At 51.3% G+C, this 7400-nt stretch overlaps 1 long non-coding RNA gene across 1 annotated transcript; it reads right to left on the bottom strand.

Annotated features, from left to right (window-relative positions):
- Nucleotides 1-324: 324 nt before the first annotated feature.
- On the bottom strand, nt 325-1168 carry LOC139032648 (uncharacterized). The gene is made up of 2 exons (XR_011485229.1): nt 1080-1168; nt 325-902 (listed from the first exon to the last, which is right to left on the bottom strand). It is a non-coding gene; the product is annotated as an uncharacterized lncRNA (long non-coding RNA).
- Nucleotides 1169-7400: the final 6232 nt, after the last annotated feature.

Below are 7400 nucleotides of genomic sequence, written 5' to 3'. Positions count from 1 at the left end.
CGCGGGCGGCAGCGGAGGCCTGAATGAGGGCCAGAGGGGTCAGGGCTTGCCCACTTGGGCAGCTCAGCAGGGGGAAGACGGGGGCATTACAAATTGTTGAGATATCAGGGCCAGCCTTGATGGATGGTGCAGATTCAGGACCGAGATGCTGCCGCCGGGGCCCAGTTCGTGCTCCGATCCTCCCCGGCTTCTTCCCAGCCCACCACCCCACCCCCCGGTGGCCCCTTCTCCTCCACTTGCTTTCTCTCGCCAGCTCGAAGCCCATCCGTCAAGCTGTGCCCCGAAGCTGACCTTTTGCAGAGAACAGCCCGCCTCAGAGAACCATTTCTTGCTGAAAAACCTCACTGAGGAATTTTATTAATGCTGGCAGGGCAGCAGGCGGCGTGGGCCACCGCCACTTCCTGTCCCCACCGCCTGCCTCGGTGCCCGCAGTTTCGTGAGCTTTGAGCCAGAGTGGAAAGAGCCAGGTGTGACCAGCTTTCTTCAGCCCCTCCCGTTTCTCTCTCGCTCGCCCTCTCTTGCTGTATCTCTGTCATCTCTGTCTCCCTCTCAGCCGCAGACTCACTTCCGCCACAGGTAGGCCTGCTGGTCTGAGGCACCTGTGGACGTGTGGGGTGCCCGTCCTCCTCTGAGACTCAGCGGTCGCCTCAGCCCCATCTCCACCTCCGCGCAGCCTGACCTCAGCGAGACGGGCGTTTCGGGAGAGGCGCCGGGGCCTCCTATGTGAGAAAAGCGAGAGTCGACCGAGAAGTCCAGCTGGGTGGGGAGGAGACATGCTCTCCGGGCTTGGGCTGGGGACGGACGCACCGTTGGGTGGTATCTAGCTGGCGGGGGGGCACCTGTCCATCTCCTCGGGGCCCCCTCTCTGGAGACCACACAGGCTGCCAGCGGTGCCACGGCAGCTGCAGAATAGAATGGAGAGTGGGGACGTGTTGGGGCAAACAGTGATGGAAGATGTTTAATAGAATTACTATTAGGCCTCGAGTTAATGAATCACAACTGCAAGAAATCATGATAATCCAGCCAGCATTAGTGACAGATTAGCTTCAAAGCTGCCATAAAAGTGCCATAATGCTTACCTAACGGCATGATTAATTCTCCCGGTACATAATGGCTTTATGGAGGAACCAGGCACCAACAAAGGCTTGACAGAGAGCCACGCCAAGATCCGCAGGGCGCCGGGGGCACCCCCACCCTGCCCGGGCCCTGTGACTTCCGCTCCGCCGGGAGGCAGCTGCCCCCGCTGGATTGTGGGTAGCCGGGCAGCTGCTAGGGCTCACCCCAGAGTTGTCTTAGGCAGGGGTCAAGGAGCAGCACCCCCAGACTCCCTCCAAGGCTTTGCCCCTCACCTGATAGCTGTCCGGGGAGACCAGGAAGTCACATCACGCCAGCTCCCAAGATAGTAACTCCCTGGGACCAGCTCTGGTGCCTGGAGGGCCCCAGCATGGTCCCCTGATCAGAAGCCCCAGCTTGAAGAGGCCTGGGAAGAGCCCATAACTGGGGAATTCACCGTGCCTGTCCTCACTCGCTGTGTGACCAGGAGAGTCAATCAACCTTCCTGGCTCAGCTAGTCAGGGTCCAAGCCTATATTCTTAACCACTCGACTGCCTCCCTAGAATGGCATCTAAGAGTTATGAATCACTAACTTGTCCTTCAGGCATAATGCAAATCTTCTCATATGCTATTATTTCATTTGCTACCCCCAACAACCCTCCGAGAGAGGTATCATTATGCTCAATTCACAGATAGGGAAACTGAAGTTCCACAGCTAAACTAGAAGTAAATGTGGAGCCAGGCAACAGTCTACAGTTCCATGCTTCCCTATCAGCCCTCTTTACCTTTCATACCACCAATTTCCGGCTTCCCTCGTGGCTCAACAGTAAAGAATCTGCCAGAAATGCAGGAAAGACAGAAGACACAGGTTCGATCCCTGGGTCGGGAAGATCCCCTGGAGGAGGGCATGGCAACCCACCCTGGAGAATCCCATGGTCAGAGGAGCCTGGTGGGCTACAGTCGATAGGGTCACAAAGAATCAGACATGACTGAAGCAACTGAGCACCCAGGCACAGCGCCAATTTAACCTCAGGGAAAAAGAGCTTGTGAGGCACTGAACAGCATCTTCTAGGATGTTCAGCTCCACTTGATTGCCCGCCCCACCCTGCCATGGAAATGGAGAATCTGAACCGATTCTAGGATCCTGTTCTGACAGTGTTAGCTTGGGCACACAACCACTCCTGGTTTCTCTTTCGGTGTCTCTTTTGTGCAAGAGGAATAGTAGTGTAACAGAGAACAAGCCTGACTCCATATTGGATCTATTCCTTCAGCTCTATCTAACCTTTGCGCTCTGTGGCCTGTGCTGAGTCATGCTGGTTCTGCACCTTTTGTAAAAGAATGTTGCCTGTGGCCTGAAATATACAGGAAGCCCATTCTCAAGGCTCTGACTTTTAAAGTCTAAACATTTTCCCGTGCCTATACAGATAAAGAGTTGCCAAACAGAGAATAACCTTTGTCTTGCTGGAGGTTTACGGGAACAATGTGATCAAAGCCACTTGGACAACTGGAAGAACAAAAGATTCCTGCACCAAAAAGGATGTAACAACCAGCCACACCCCCTCCTTTTAGTATAAAAGTAGCCAGAATTCTGACTTGGGTTAGATGGTTCTTTAGGATACCAGTCGACCATCTTCTTGGTCTGCTGGCTTTCCAAATAAAGTCCCAACAATTTTCCAAATAAGTCCCTTGTCCCAAAAACTCGTCTCTCAATTTATTTACCTGTTGTGTGACAAACAGTATGAGCCTGAACTTGGAAACCGTAGTAGGAATAATAATAGGTTGCCCACCTCTCAGAAAGAGCATCTCGACCCCTCAGGGCTCAGATCTATGTTTTCATGACTCCCACTAGGGCCAGGGCCAGGTGCCTGAACACAGACTCTACTCCGTAGCCTCCTGCCATGGTCTTCCCATCTTCCCGTAAATATAGAGGCAATTAGCAGGAAGCCCAGGTCTGAAGGGAATTCTCAGAACCATGTTCATCTTCATAAAGTTAAAGAAAATCCCCCAGGAGGCCTGAATCACTGCTGTGGCGGGCCAGCTGTTTCTGGTCTGATTAGCTAGGGCTCCACGCAAGGCACACAGCCCTCCCTCCAGTATCCTTCCAGCCCACACAACTCCGGGGTGCCCACCAAGGGGAGACCCCTCCAGGCTGTCACGGATATACTTGCCAAAAAAGGAGACTGGGTCCTCTCCTGCCAAAGCCTCGACAGGCTTCAATCTTCCCTGATGTCAAGGCACCTCTTAAACTCCAAAATCAAATGGCAGCCATCACTCATTCAGCAAACACAGTGGGTCCTTGGATAGCAGGATCTGTAATATAAGTGGACTGCCTGGGTCCAGTTATATTCACTTTTTTTTTCCAAATAAATAATACAGAGCTATGTGACCTGTCATTATTTGAAATTGCAGGTACAGAACTGTGGATACTGAAGAACCACAGACTTGGAGGACCAACTATAAGTTATATGTGCATTTTCTACCACATAGCGTGTCAGCGCTCCTAACCACAGAGTTGTCCAAGGGTCCACTGTATTTGCTTTTACAGGCACTATGGGAAAGGCCAAGAAAGGGATGAAGGCCCACTTCATCCCTTTGCAGCACTGAATCCCCAGATGGACATGAGCCTTGAAGATGTGCGCTGTCACACATTGGGTGGGTTTTCTGAAGATGACTACCTTCATGACGACTCATGCGTCCCATAGCTGATGGCCTAATGGGTGTCAATGGACCCCATCATTTTAGTTATACGGTCACCAAACCTCAGGGTTGTGGTGGCAATGAGTGTTTCTCCCGGCCCCCCCTCCCCAAACCTACCCCCAACTGCTATTGGTTCCCCTTGAACCAAATATAGAGTTCTTATTTCAACATGCTGAGCCCAGTGAAAGCCCAATAAATGTTTATTGATGGTGGTGCCGGTGATGAATTAACAGCCAAAGCTGTAAAATGAAAGTTTCACACAAACAGAGACCCTGGTGAGAAAAGAAACCACTACATAAAGTTTGAAATTTTTCAATATGACAAGCATTCACACACTCACACTCACACACATGGGATATTAGACGGAAGACCACCACTCTCTATCAAGCCTATCCAGAAAACCACATTGGAAAACAGGAAGTTTTCCAACAGAATGTTCACACCTTTATGGCAAGCATGTTCAGCTTCTCAGCAGCCAATTAGTCCAGCTTGTTCCAGGCCCTGGATCCAGAACCTTTCTTTGTCTTCTTGTCAGATCCAAGTGGTGGTCACTCAGTCATGTCCAGCTCTCTGCAAGTCCATGGACTGTAGCCTGCCAGGCTCCTCTGTCCATGGAATTCTCCAGGCAAGAATACTGGGGCAGGTTGCCATTTCCTCCTCCAGGGGATCTTCCCAAATCAGGGATCAGCCTGCATTTCAGGCAGATTGTTTACTGTCTGAGTCACCAAGAAAGCCCAGTGCAGTTCCAGTCCTGGAGAAAGAAAATGGCACCACTGAGCACTTGATCGGGCATCCTAGATCAGCTAAAATAAGTGCCGTGACATATACAATTCTCAGGGTGCTAAAAATTAAAGGAAAAAGATCCAGGGCAGGAGAGGCTGTTTAAATGGGAATTTTTGACCAGACAGTATGTGCCTAGAAGGAAATGCCAAGGAGTGTGACCCTGAAGACATCAAGAACTTCATCAAGAAGACATCAAGAGGCAGTCATCATGCAGCCCCCAACCCACCCAACACGTCCATAGGCATGAACACACTGACCGTGGGTCTGTGAGCCTCCCGTGATTCTGAGAACTAATGGTAGCTTGAATATCTTTCCCCATCTGACCTTCCCAGATGCCCCCAACTCTGAGGCACCAAAGCTCCGTCATCCCCTCGATCTTGATCCATTTGACTCTGAATTCGAGTTCCAAGGGCTTCACACGTCAAACCCCACATGGCTACCTGAAGGGCCATCAGAATGGGACTTTGCCACTTCTGAAACCCAGCAAGAGAGAACCATGGACAAGCTGCTAAAGCATGTGGGCTAAAGAAAACCTCCGCCAGCTCGAAAGAAGGAAACCACAGATGACCTTGAAGAAACGACTTTTTGAGTTTGTGCTGAAATCATCAAGTGAGACTGTGTGTGTCACTCACTTCCTCTGAGCCTGGTTTGTGGCCCGAGATTCTCTTGCCCTAGAGGAAGCTGGTTCTAGCACAGCCTGTGGCAGGGTCTGGGGCTGGGGAGAGAGCAGAAGAAGTCAGAAGGAAAAGAGCATGAAAACCAAGAGAGCTGTGGAGGGAAGTGAGTAGGAGCTGTGGGGCAGGCTGGCCTGCCTCTGTGGTCCTCCCAGACCCCAGGCTCTTCTTTGTCTTCCAGCTCTTGTTCCTTGTCCAGTCCCTGGGAACTCCTTATCTGGACACTCTGCTGGTGTTGACCAGGCAGTCTGAGTGAAGAAGACACAGAAGGAGACTGTCGATGACCAGAGTTTGGTGGCATCGCCGTGTGCCAGGCCCTCTGCTAGGGCGTGTCCTCCCGCGGGAAGATCGCAATATGGACAGGGGGAACACCCACAGTCCAGCTGGCAATGCCTGTTGGCCCCTTCCCAGCCTGGGCCTGTCTTCCCTGGCTGCTGAATACTGTCTCCTAATTCTGCTCATTTTTGGTATTTGTTCATGTCCAGATGGGGTGTCTGATCTTGCCATGGCGGGTGTTTTCTGCAAAAGGGGACCTGGTACACTTTTATAGGAACCCAGTGGCTCCCTGGGGTCAGCCTCTAATGCTGTCCAGATGCAGGAAAACAGAAGGGCCATTCAAAAACAAGCGAAATATCAACACACTTTGAAAGCGGTCTGTTAGCACTTGTCATAAGCACAATAAACAAAACAATGAAGCCATCAGAAAGGACAGTGAGACAGTCAGGCTTTAGGAACTTGGCTCTGATGACTTAGAAAAGCAAAGAAAAGGGGCAGAACCAGTTCCCACTTGGGCCAAGGCTTGTTTGTTCTGCTTATCTGGAGTCAGTGCTAACAATCCTCACCGTGATGAAAGGACCTAGAAGTTTCTCTCTTGCTACTGGCCTCTCTGCAGCTGGGCACTACCTTCCATAACTGGTCGGGTTCTGCACGTGCCCATAAAACACTCATCTTTAGGACACCACGCCCATCTATGGAAAAACCCTTGTCCTTTCTGGGTGAGCTCAGCAAACAAGTGAGCGTAGCCAGTGACATCATTCACTGGTTCTTCCCCAGGTGGGCTCTGGGAAATAAGACCGGGGCGGGAGGAGTTAAAGTTGTGGACATTCAGGATTCGTGTACTCCAACCCCGGGTGAGTCAGAGCTGGGACCAAGGGTCTGTTGGTCCTGCCTTCCGGAGGAAGAGGCTGAGAGAAAAAGGTCAACCCACACCAGGCTTCCAGTCTGAGGTGTAGGGCGGGGGCTGGAGATGTCTCTGGGTGAAATGAGGCCACCTTCTTGCCACTTACTCAAGCTTGTTTCCCACTGTCTCCACGGCTCAGGCTTTGCCTAATTCCCAAAGTGGGCGCCGGCCAACATCTATCAAATTACCTGCCAGTGATTTAAGCAAGCTTAGTTCGTTTGGGTGCAGTCCTGCATTTTGACTCTTAGTCAAGCAAAATAAGGGATTAACCAAGAGCGGGGTGGGGGGTGGGGGGTGTCTAACATGCCTGTCTACTGTGAGGGAGGGGGTTCTAGAAACAGATGAGTCCTGATGGCAAGAATGAATGAAAAGCTGGGGGTCTGGTCCCCTGCTCTGCAGTGTGACCTCCTCTCCCCACACATACATCCATTTGGCCAGTCTGCTGGCCCTGTGGGCAGATGAATCAGAAGATTCCCCTCCTAACTGGGAAAGGAAAAAAAAAAAGATGTCAGAACAAAAGAACCAAACACACATATAATAGAACTCTCCCATTTCTGCTGCAGACCTAAGGACTGAAGTCTATTCTGCTGTAATCCTCCTCCTCCCAAGGCAAAAACACCCCGAGGGTCTGCCGGCTTAGTCGGAATCTGGCTGTCTCTCTGGAACAGAAAATGATCCCACAATGAGCAGTAAAAATTCACCAAACACCTTTGGTGTGTCCGGTCACTCCCTTCAACTACTTCAAATATTTCATCGGGTGGGAATAATCTTGGAACCAAAGGCTCAACTTCTCCAGATGCTTTGCAGCCTAAGGAGGATGCAACCCCTAGCATCAAAGGCCCACCCCAATTCCGGTCCACCTCCCAGCCAAGTGGGGATAGAAAAGCAAGAGCCAAGAGGCTTGGGCTCCTTCACAGTGGCCACCTGTCCTCTGATAACTTCCTGTGGTGCTGAGGAAAGAACACAGAATTTTGGAGTCAGAGAAACTTGTGACTCGAGTCCTACCTTCAGCA

Source organism: Odocoileus virginianus, chromosome 32 (assembly GCF_023699985.2).
Source record: "Odocoileus virginianus isolate 20LAN1187 ecotype Illinois chromosome 32, Ovbor_1.2, whole genome shotgun sequence".
Lineage (NCBI taxonomy): Eukaryota > Metazoa > Chordata > Mammalia > Artiodactyla > Cervidae > Odocoileus > Odocoileus virginianus.
Note: the sequence above shows the minus strand (reverse complement) of the source record. Positions and strands in the feature narration are given on the sequence as shown.